We start from the raw sequence: 12,342 nt of genomic DNA, 5'->3' as shown, positions 1-12,342 counted from the left end.
TATAATCACTTTGGGAAACACTTTGGTAGTTTCTTATCAAGTTAAACACATCTATTATATAACCCAGCGATTCACTTCTTGGTATTTTATCTAAGAGAAATGAAAACATATCTATAATTTTGAAAAAAACAGCAAACCATCTCTAGATGAACGTTCAGAGCAGCTTTATTCATAAGAGTCAAATGTCCATCAACAGGTGAATGGATAAACAAGTTTTAGTACACTCATACAATTGGAATACTAAACAATAAAAGGGAACAAACTATGGACACGTGCAGCAACACAGATGAATCTCACAGACACTATGCTGAGCAAAAGAGGCCATACACAAAAGAATATGTATTGTATAATTTTATTTACATCAAATTTTAGAATAGGCAAAGCTAATCTATAATGACAGAAATCAGTTCATTGGTTGCCTGGAAAATTAAAGCCCAGAAAGAGGAATTTCTGGGACCATGGATATTTTCCTTTCTTTTCTTTTCTTTTTTTTTTTTTTTTTGAGACAGAGTCTCACTCTGTCACTCAGGCTGGAATACAGTGGCATGATCCCCATTCACTGCAACCTCCGCCTCCTGGGTTCAAGCAATTTTCCTGCCTCAGCCTCCCAAGTGGCTGGGATTACAGGCGCCTACCACCAAGCCCAGCTAATTTTTCTATTTTTAGTAGAGACGGGGTTTCACCATGTTGGCCAGGCTGGTCTCGAACTCCTCACCTCAGGTGATCCATCCACCTCAGCCTCCCAAAGTGCTGGGATTACAGGCATGAGCCACCACGCCCAGCTGACAGTGGATATTTTCTTTACCTTGATTATTACCTGGATGCATACAACCAATAGTCATGTACATGTGAAATATGTGAGTTTTATTGTATTTAAATTACACATTAATGCTGATTTTTTTAAAAAAAACTTATGATATTGCTAAAGTTATGCTTAGAAGGAAATACATAGCCTTAAATGAACATGTTTAAAAAGAATGAAAGGTAAAAAATCAATGATATAAATTTTCTTCTCAAGAAATTAGAGATACCAGAAGTTGGAAGGGTAGGGAAGAGAGGATGAAGAGAGATTGATTAATGGGTATAAATATACAGTATAATAGAAGAAATAAGACCTAGTGTTTGATAGATCAGTAGGATGACTATACAATACTCTACTGTATTATTTCAAAATAGCTAAAAGGGAATAATTTAAATGTTTCTAGCATAAAGAAAAGATAAATATTGAAGGTTATGTATATCCCAATTATACTGAATTGATCTTGAAAAATATGAATGTATTAAATTATCACATGTGCCCCCCAAATATGTACATTATGCATCAATTTAAAAAAACTTTTTTTGAAAAAGAAATTAGAGAAAGAACTAGAAATCAAACCCCAGAAAAGTAGTAGGAAGAAAACAAAAAGCAGATTAATAAAACAGAGAAATGAAAAATAATGTTAAGAATAAAAACATTGTAATATTCTTTATAAACCAGACATAAGTTTAAAAAAAGAACAAAACCACAACCAAAACTTGATTGTTTTGAAAAGACAAGTACAAATGCTGCCTCCTCAGAAGACTCCTGACCACTCTAGCTGAAATAGGCCCTTCCTCCCCACTGCTGGGGCTCACTCTTTTATTGTCTACATGATTTTTACCAAGATCTTACCAATTTTAGTAATTTGATCAAACACTTGTCATCTGTCTTCCCTTCTAGAATGTAGCTCCTTGAGGGCAGGGATTATGTCCATCTCATTCACCATTGTATCATTATGCCTGACAAAAATGCCTGTCACATAACAGACATTCAATAATTAATCTTAAATGAGCTTAGTTTTAAAATTTTGCCACTAGAGTAAAATATGTATGAATAAAAAATCCACTGAGGTATATCAGATCTTATTCAATATGTTTATTTATCATCCACAACCACACGTAGATATTCTCTGTGCACCACGCTTCCCCTAATTCTTCATGTTATACAAAGCCAATATATTTGCCAAGATGCCTAAATAAATTAAAAGCTCGGCTGGGAGCAGTGGCTCACGCCTATAATCCCAGCCCTTCGGGAGGCCAAGGCGGGTGGATCACCTGAGGTCAGGAGTTCAAGATCAGCCTGGCCAACATGGTGAAACCCCATCTCTACTAAAAATACAAAAAATTAGCCAGGCATGGTCGTGGGTGCCTGTAATCCCAGCTATTTGGGAGGCTGAGACAGGAGAATCGCTTTAACTCAGGAGGCAGAGATTGCAATGAGCCAAGATCACGCCATTGCACTACAGCCTGGGCAACGAGAGCAAAACTCCATCACAGAAAAATAAAATAAAATATTAATTAATTAAAAACTCATGCAAATCAAAATGTAATTCACCTTTGAAACAGTCATGAAGCCAGTTTGAGAAAAAAAAAAATTCCTCATCATGGTTACACCCTGGGACGAAAAAAATCATCATAGCATTAATATTAAAGACTGTTAGGGGGTTCTAATTTAAATATATCTTTAAAAATAAGATTAGAGGCCAGGCGCCAGTGGCTCCCGCCTGTAATCCCAGAACTTTGGAAGGCCAAGAGAGGAAGATTGCTTGAGCCCAGGAGTTCAAGACCAGCCCGGGCAACACAATGATACCTTGTCTCTACTAAAATTTTAAAAATTAGCCCGATATGGTGGCACATGCCTATATTTCCAGCTACTAGAAGGCCAAGATGGGAGGTTCACTTAAGCCAAGGAGTTCAAGGTTGCAGTGAGTTATCATTGCACCACTGCACTCCAACCTGGGCAACAGAGCAAGATCTTGTTTCAAAAAAAAAAAGAGATCTGAGAGTAAGGGGACCAAGATCATTCTGACTGCTCAAGAAACAACCTAAGCCAGGTGTGGTGGCTCATGTTTGTAATCCCAGCGCTTTGGGAGGTTGAGGCAGAAAGATCGCTTGAGGTCAGGAGTTCGAGACCAGGCTGAGGAACACAGCAAAAGCCTGTATCTACAAAAAATAAAAAAAATTAGCTGGGCATGGTGGCGCATGCCTGTAGTCATAGCTACTTGGAAGGCTAACATGAGAGGATTACTGGAGGCCAGGAGATCTAGGTTACAGGGAACTAAGATCATTCCACTGCCCTCTAGCTTGGGCAACAGAGCAAAACTCTGTTTCTAGAGAAAAAAAAAAAAGAAACAAAACATGAAGAAATGAAATGGCCAGCCTTCCCACTCAGCTCTCACAAGGGATGGGAACAACTACAAACCATTTTTAAAAGATAGCAGGGCTACACGGGGTTTCTCAACCTTAGCACTACTAACATTTGGGATTAGATAACGCTGTGGTGGGAGAAGCTATCCTGGTGCTGTAGGACGTTTAGCAGCATCCCTGACCTCTATCCACTCGATTCCAGTAGTAGCATCCTGATAGTAACAACCAAAAATATCTCCAGACATTGACAAATGTCCCCTTCAGGGCCAAATCATTCCTAGTTACGAATCACTGCTTTAGCAGAATTAACACTAAAACAGTAGTAACAAAACAATCATTCTTAAACACAACTACGTACCTTTTTTTTTTTTTTGGAGACAGAGTCTCACTCTATCGCCCAGGCTGGAATGCAGTGGCATGATCTCAGCTCACTGCAACCTCCGCCTCCCAGGTACAAGTAATTCTCCTGCCTCAGCCTCCTGTAGCTGGGATTACAGGTGCGCGCCACCGTGCCCAGCTAATTTTTGTATTTCTACTACAGACAGGGTTTCGCCATGTTGGCCAGGCTGGTCTCGAACTCCTGATCTCGTGACCCACCCGCCTCAGCCTCCCAAAGTGCTGGGATTATAGGTGTGAGCCACCACGACCGGCCTACATGCCTTTTTAACCATCTTAAATTCTATCCCTGTACTGAAGACAGAATTAATTTTGACTCTGCTCAGCATCACGATGATTTTTGGCCACCACTGCAACCATAGGCAAGAATTACCATGTTCTCAGCAAACCAGCCACAAAGTGGGAATGTCTCAGCTAGAGGTAAAAGAAGAAAGACTAAGTTTGATAACTTGAAGGATTCTAGTTAAATTTCTGAATAACACAGAGTTATGAAACCACATGCGTGGGGCCGGGCGTGGTGGCTCACGTCTGTAATCCCAGCATTTTGGGAGGCCGAGGCGGGTGGATCACAAGTTCAGATGGAGACCATCCTGGCTAACATGGTGAAAACCCATCTCTACTAAAAATGTAAAAAAATTAGCTGGGTGTGGTGGCAGGCGCCTGTAGTCCCAGTTACTCAGGAGGCTGAGGCTGCAGAATGGCATGAACCCGGGAGGCAGAGCTTGCAGTGAGCCGAGATTGCGCCACCACACTCCAGCCCAGGCAACAGAGCGAGACTCGTCTCAAAAAAATAAATAAATAAATAAAATAAAGTACATGCCTTTTCTACTAAAATCTTACAGACAGGGTAATATCAAGAAAAAATTCAGAAAGTCCAAACTTTTAAAATCCAAATTAAAACTGAAGACACTGATGAAAATCATATTCCAGTCTTTAAAGTATGCCTCTCCTATGTCCACTTACTTTTTCACTCATGAAATAAATGACTATGAAACAATGGAAAAGATCGCTTAAACTGACTACAATAAAATTACAGGTTTGTTTTTTTTTTTTACAACAAAGACCATCATGAACAAAGTTAAAACATAAGCCACAGACAGACTAGCTGTTACTAACAACATAAGTATACAAGTAACAAAGGATTAGTATATCTAGAATACAAAAATAACATTTACAAATATGTAAAACACTGTTATCTCACATATCCAAACCTAACATCACTGCATCACTGCTTCAGAAATTTGAGCTGATTCTTTTTTGTTTGTTTGTTTTGTTTTGTTTTGAGACAGAATCTTGCTCTGTCACCCAGGCTGGAGTGCAGTGGTGCAATCTCGGCTCACCACAACCTCCACCTCCTAGGTTCAAGCGATTCTCCTGCCTCAGCTTCCCAAGTAGCTGGGATTACAGGTGCCCACCATGCCCAGCTAATTTCTGTTTTTTTAGTAAAGATGGGATTTTGCCGTGTTGGCCAGACTGGTCTTAAACTTCTGACCTCAGGTGATCTGCCCGCCTCAGCCTCCCAAAGTGCTGGGATTACAGGCATGAGCCACTGTACCCAGCCTTGAGCTGATTTTTAAAAGTACTCCCCGACTTTCTCCAATCACTCAACTTTATTATTCCATCAGTTATGAGAAAAGATCCACTAATTTTATGTCTTTAACCAAAGTCCTTATACCAAAGCCAAACATAAATGCTGAATCACATATTTAGTTTGATTTCCCTCATTCCTTCCATCTCCCAGAATTCCAGAAGCAATCTTATACGTAGCCATCACCACACATTAAGGATGGGAAACTCTACCGCCCAGGGACCAGAGAACATAGAGAGAGCTAGGTCCTACCTGAAAATGGCTGCAGCTCATTCAAAAGTGCTTTATGAAAGGAGAGAAGGTAGGCCAGGAGCGGTGGCTCACACCTGTAATCCCAGCACTTTGGGAGCCCAAGGCGGGTGGATCACGAGGTCAGGAGTTCATGACCAGCCTGGCCAAGATGGTCAAACTCGTCTTTAGTAAAAATATAAAAATTAGCTGGGCGTGGTGGCTGGCACCTGTAATCCCAGCTACTCGGGAGGTGAAGGCAGAGAATTGCTTAAACCCGGAGGCTGAGGTTGCAGTGAGCCAAGATTGTGCCACTGCACTCCAGCCTGGGCAACAGAGTGAGACTCCATCTCAATCAAAAAAAAAAAAAAACAAAGAAAGAAAGGAGAAAAGGTTAACACTCCCCTTGACAAGGATGAAAGAGGCCCTCAGTCTGACAATACACATACAGTTAAGGCAAAGCCACCTACTTTGAGGCATTGAACCATAGCTTTTATAACTAAAAGAATATAATTGGATTGTTTGCAACATAAACAGTAAATGCTTGAGGAGATGGATACCCCATCTTCCATAATGCGATTATTATGCATTGTATGCTAGTATCAAAACATCTCATATACTCCATAAATATATACACCTACTATGTATTCACAAAAATTAAAAAAAAAAAAAAAGGCAACAAGCAATCCTTGGTCCCTGTTAACCCATCTGAACCCTTCCTTCCAGGCACTGCCAAAGGATTCAAGTGACAATAGGTTGGAGAGGAAACAAGAGCTCCTCTTACAATTTTACCTCCAAGGGTCTCTCATCTCTCTAAGGCAAAAAAAAAAAAAAAAAAAAAATCTATTAAAGGAATGGGCTAGGTATCTGAATAGGAGAACAGAGGTGATAAAATATTTTCTTGCTTACTTCCCAAAGTATGAGTAAAACATGGCAAGAAATAAAAATAGCATTAAAGCCTTAAGCATATTATTCTTGGAAACCTCAGAATCACTAAAGGGCCAGTGATTCCTCCACCTGCCATTATGCATTAGAAGGAATAAAATGGTTCCAGATGCTGCAGTTGCCTGATGTGTTGGATTTAGAGCTGGTATAAGAGTTATGTCAATCGGTGCTGGGCTTCCTGCCCTTCTTAGGGGCTCCAACTGGCAGCCTCTCTCAAGAAGACCCAGAAAGCTCTCTCCTAGCATCTCCAGAGAGCCTGGGAGCTGAGAGTTGGAGGAGCAAAAGGAATCTTTATATCCCAAAACGGGAGATTATTAAAGAAGATTCATTCATTCTTTCTGTTTTTTTTTTGTTTTTTTTTTTTGAGATGGAGTCTTGCTTTTGTCACCCAGGCTGGAGTGCAGTGGCACAATCTTGGCTTACTGCAACCTCAGCCTCCAGGTTTAAGCAATTCTCTGCTTACTGCAACCTCTGCCTCCCAGGTTTATTCTCCTGCCTCAGCCTCCTGAGTAGCTGGGATTATAGGTGCCTGCTAGCACGCCCAGCTAATTTTTGTATTTTTAGTAGAGATGGGGTTTCACTATGTTGGCCAGGCTGGTCTCAAACTCCTGACCTCAAGTGATCCGCCAATCTCGGCCTCCCAAAGTGCTGGGATTACAGGCGTGAGCCACCACGCCCAGTCCCAAAGATTCATTCTTTAATGAATGAGATACAGGTAATAATAATGAGAACAAATCTGTTTGTAGCCTCAGGGGATTGTGACCCTTCCCTAAGGGCTCAGACAGGTAAAGTCTTATGTTATAGTGCAGAATCACATCCCTTCTCCCTCCCCAAAATCCATTTTATTTATTTATTTATTTATTTTGAGATGGAGTCTCGCTCTGTCGCCCAGGCTGGAGTGCAGTGGCTCGATCTCGGCTCACTGCAAGCTCCACCTCCTGGGTTCATGCCATTCTCCTGCCTCAGCCTCCAGAGTAGCTGGGACTACAGGCACCTGCCGCCACGCCCGGCTAATTTTTTTTTTTACCCCAAATCCATTTTAAATGGTAACAGAGGTATGGAATAGTATACAAATCTTTCCATAACACACAAACTCCTCTAAGGCCCCATGTGAGGTGGCCACATCAAGCAAGAAGAAACTAGGAGAGGAAACTACTGTCCCTTTTAAGAAGGAATGGGCAAAGAGAAACAATAGCTCATTCTGTTTATTTTATTTGAGAGGACTCAGGTATACAAACTAAAGTGATAATCCTCCCAAATTTTTTGCTATTATGTCTGTTACCTTAAGAGAGAAGAAGACAATAAAATTGATCCTATGAACAAACAAAAGCATGCTAGTAACCTGCGGGGTGTGGAGGCGGAATCAACAGAACTCAGTTTACTATTCCATTCTACTGGTGAACACTTTGAAACACTGAGACTACAAACCACACACACACTCACACACACACACACACACACAAATGCCCAGAAGGATTCAGTAGTTGAGAAAAAAAGGACTGAACAAAGACTGGGGTTTCACAAGCAGAGCATCAGATGTCACAGCAGACACCATGCTGGGAAAGCACAAGAGGCAAAGAAATAAGAAACCTTTACAAAATCACAAATTAAAGAATATTGCTATAGCCCACAATTTCCTCCACAAAATGCACTCAAGTGTAACTGAAAATTTTAAATGATCCCTTCAGAACCTTAATGATGGTAAGAATTGCTAATTTGGGAGCAGAGAACAGAGTAGGTTGAAGAGCATATGCTGTGGAGGGCAGGGCCAAGTTACCAGTTCCCACACCCCAGCCTAAGAGAAGGGATAAAGCAAGCATCATTTAAAGCCATGCCTTGGCAAAATAATAAACTAATGCACGTAATGAGCCTCCTGACCTATCCCGTTAGTTGAAACCCTAAATCTTAACCCTGTGAATGCAAAAAGCTGGAGAGTAAACTCTGGTCAGAGAAGACAGGTAAAGCCTTTTCTGACTGGCCGTTTAAAAAATAAAACAGGCTGGGCGCGGTGGCTCACACCTGTAATCCCAGCACTTTGGGAGGGCAAAGCAGGCAGATCACTTGAGACCAGCCTAGCCAACATGGTGGAACCCCATCTCTACTAAAAATACAAATATTAGCCAAGCGTGGTGGTGGGCACCTGTAATCCCAGCTACTCAGGAAGCAGAGGCAGGAGAATTTCCTGAACCTGGGAGGGGGAGGTTGCAGTGAGCTGAGATCACACCACTGCACTCCAAACTGTGCAACAAAGCTAGACTCCCATCTCAGAATAATAATAATAACCTCTCCCTCCCCCTCTCCCTCCGTCTGCCTCTCCCTCTTTGCACGGTCTCCCTCTGATGCCCAGCCGAGGCTGGACTGGGTCTCCCTCTGATGCCGAGCCGAGGCTGGACTGTACTGCCGCCATCTCGGCACACTGCAACCTCCCTGCCTGATTCTCCTGCCTCAGCCTGCCGAGTGCCTGGGATTGCAGGCGTGCGCCGCCACACCTGACTGGTTTTCGTATTTTTTGGTGGAGACGGGGTTTCGCCGTGTTGGCCGGGCTGGTCTCCAGCTCCTGACCGGGAGTGATCTGCCAGCCTCGGCCTCCCGAGGTGCCGGGATTGCAGACGGAGTCTCGCTCACTCAGTGCTCAACGTTGCCCAGACTGGAGTGCAGTGGCGTGATCTCGGCTGGCTACAACCTCCACCTCCCAGCCGCCTGCCTTGGCCTCCCAAAGTGCCGAGACTGCAGCCTCTGCCCGGCCGCCACCCCATCTAGGAAGTGAGGAGCATCTCTGCCTGGCCGCCCATCGTCTGGGATGTGAGGAGCCCCTCTGCCCAGCCGCCCAGTCTGTGAAGTGAGGAGCGCCTCTTCCCGGCCGTCATACCATCTAGGAAGTGAGGAGTGTCTCTGCCCGGCCGCCCATCGTCTGTGATGTGGGGAGCGCCTCTGCCCCGCCGCCCCATCTGAGATGTGAAGAGCGCCTCTGCCCGGCGGCGACCCCGTCTGGGAACTGAGGAGTGTCTCTGCCCTGCCGCCACCCCGTCTGGGAGGTGAAGAGCGTCTCTGACCGGCCGCCCCGTCTGAGAAGTGAGGAGCCCCTCCACCCGGCAGCCACCCCGTCTGGGAAGTGAGGAGCCCCTCCGCCCGGCAGCCGCCCCGTCCGGGAAGTGAGGAGCATCTCCGCCCGGCAGCCGCCCCGTCCGGGAGGTGGGGGGCAGCCCCCACCCGGCCAGCCGCCCCGTCCGGGAGGTGGGGGGCAGCCCCCGCCCGGCCGCCGCCCCATCTGGGAGTGTCTCTGCCCCGCCGCCACCCCGTCTGGGAGGTGAGGAGCCCCTCTGTCCGGCCGCCGCCCCGTCTGGGAGATGGGGGGCCCCTCTGCCCGGCCGCCCCGTCTGGGAAGTGAGGAGCCCCTCTGCCTGGCCGCCACCCCGTCTGGGAGGTGTACCCAACAGCTCATTGAGAACGGGCCATGATGACAATGGCGGTTTTGTCGAATAGAAAAGGGGGAAATGTGGGGAAAAGAAAGAGAGATCAGATTGTTATTGTGTCTGTGTAGAAAGAAGTAGACATAGGAGACTCCATTTTGTTCTGTACTAGGAAAAGTTCTTCTGCCTTGGGATGCTGTTGATCTATAACCTTACCCCCAACCCCGTGCTCTCTGAAACATGTGCTGTGTCCACTAAGGGTTAAATGGATTAAGGGCGGTGCAAGATGTGCTTTGTTAAACAGATGCTTGAAGGCAGCATACTCATTAAGAGTCATCACCACTCCCTAATCTCAAGTACCCAGGGACACAAACACTGCAGAAGGTGGCAGGGCCCTCTGCCTAGGAAAACCAGAGACCTTTGTTCACATGTTTATCTGCTGACCTTCCCTCCACTATTGTCCTATGACCCTGCCAAATCCCCCTCTCCGAGAAACACCCAAGAATGATCAATAAATACTAAAAATAAAAATAAAAAATAAAAAATAAAAAATAAAATAAAATAAAGAGAAATCAAAAAAAGTTGATATCTTTTAAAAAATAATAATAATAATAAATAAAACAATAGGCCAGGCACGGTGGCTCATGCCTGTAATCCCAGCACTTTGGGATGCCAAGGTGGGGGAATCACCTGAAGTCAGCAGTTTGAGACCAGCTTGGACAACATGATGAAACCCTGTTTCCACTAAAAATACAAAAATTAGCCAGGTGTGTGGCAGGCGCCTGTAATACCATCTACTTGGGAGGTGAGGCCAGAGAATAGCGTGAACTCGGGAGGTGGAGGTTGCAGCGAGCCAAGATTGCACCACTGCACTCCAGACTGAGGGACACAGCAAGACTCTGTCTCAAAATAAATACATACATACATACATACATACATAAACAAAAATAAACTTTTTCCATAGTGTGATATAAAATTCAAAGAAAATATGTATCTATCTGGGGCCACGATGTAATGGTGCTTCCTGATGGGTGAAAAGGAACAATGAAAAGAGGAGTTGCTAAAACACAGTACAAAGTCTGTAAGCTAGAAGAGCATTTTTAGAGCAGTGGCTCTCTCAAGATCCTACACTCCACAATGTCACCATCAAGGAAAAAAAATCTCATCCTTGCCTTTTCTCATGTCCATCACGGATTCTGTACCTAAAGAGTATACCTAAGAATCTCAGGCTACTCCTCTCCATACCATTGCCACTACCTGGTCTGGATTCCTACACCAACCTCCACATAGTCTCTCTGCCTCCTAACTTGCTTTCTCTCCAACCCACAATGCAGACAGTGTGAGCTTTCTGAATTTGACCATGTGAGTCTTCACCCACCCAGGATCTTTTAAGACACTACACCTATCCCTTTTGCACTTAGGATAAAAATCTGAAATGCTTAAAGTTTCTTTTGATTGCTCACCTCTAGCCTTCTCTCTGACCACCAACTACCTCCCGCCAACCACCTCCACCCACACAGCTTCTGCTCAATAGTCTCCAGCCTCAAAATCGCAGTGCTCTCACAGGTCTCTGGGCCTTTGCTGATGCTGTCTCCTTCTTTCCCCACCTCTTAATCCAACAGTTATGAATGACTTAATTCTAATTCATGTTCTCAGGTTTCAGTTTAATGGTTATTCCTCCAGAAAGCCTTCTCTAGGTTCCTTTCTCTTTATTCCAGTGTGCCCAACATTACCACACTGCAGTGCCTATCAGTAAAGCTGCAGAGAGAAAGGCAATGGCTGCTGCTGTCTTTAATTATAATTACTGTTTGAGAAACTACATTCAAAACTAGACGTATCTAAAGTACATAAAATTCAGGCCGGGTGCAGTGACCCATGCCTGTAATCCCAGAACTTTGGGAGGCCGAGGCGGGTGGATCACTTGAGGTCAGGAGTTCGAGACCAGCCTAGCCAACATGGTGAAACCCTGTCTCTACTAAAACTACAAAATTAGCCAGGTGTGGTGGTGGGCACCTGTAATCCCAGCTAGTAAGGAGGCTGAGGCAGGAGAATCGCTGTAACCTGGGAGGTGGAGGCTGCACTGAGCCAAGATCACGCCACTGCATACCAGCCTGGGCAACAAGAGTGAAACTCCATCTCAAAAAAAAAAAAAAAAAAAACCCTCAAATTAAAGCAAATACATCCTGTTTCTGTATTCTAAATTGTATCAAAAGCCACTGGAAGGCCAGGCGCAGTGGCTCACAGTTGTAATCTCAGCACTTTGGGAGGCTGAGGCAGGTGGATCACTCGAGATCAGGAGTTTCAGACCAGCCTGGCTAACATGGTGAAACCCCATCTCTACTAAAAATACAAAATTAGCTGGGCATGGTGGTGGGGGTCTGTAATCTCAGCTACTCGGGAGGCTGAGGCAGGAGAATCACTTGAACCCAGGAGGCGGAGGCTGCAGCGAGCGGAGATCGTGCCACTGCACTGCAGCCTGGGCGACAGATCAAGACTCAGTCTCAAAAAAAAAAAAAAAAAAATTAGCCAGGTATGGTGGTTCACACCTGTAATCCCAGCTTCTCGGGAGGCTGAGGCAGGAAGAATTACTTGAACCTGGGAGGCAGA

General features: G+C 44.6%; 1 protein-coding gene, 1 non-coding gene and 1 pseudogene across 7 annotated transcripts in view; 1 reads left to right on the top strand and 2 right to left on the bottom strand.

Moving 5' to 3' along the window:
* Positions 1–12,342, bottom strand: part of RAD54L2 (RAD54 like 2) — a 133,258-nt gene that overhangs the window by 51,257 nt on the left and 69,659 nt on the right. The window lies entirely within an intron of this gene.
* Positions 5,752–5,876, top strand: LOC115934208 (U6atac minor spliceosomal RNA). Its single transcript, XR_004070030.1, has one exon. It is a non-coding gene; the product is annotated as a U6atac minor spliceosomal RNA (small nuclear RNA).
* On the bottom strand, positions 11,915–12,217 carry LOC129532577 (protein GVQW1-like; annotated as a pseudogene).

The sequence above is a fragment of the Gorilla gorilla genome, chromosome 2, assembly GCF_029281585.2.
Source record: "Gorilla gorilla gorilla isolate KB3781 chromosome 2, NHGRI_mGorGor1-v2.1_pri, whole genome shotgun sequence".
Classification (NCBI taxonomy): Eukaryota; Metazoa; Chordata; class Mammalia; order Primates; family Hominidae; genus Gorilla; species Gorilla gorilla.
This window is presented reverse-complemented; position numbering and strand designations above follow the sequence as displayed.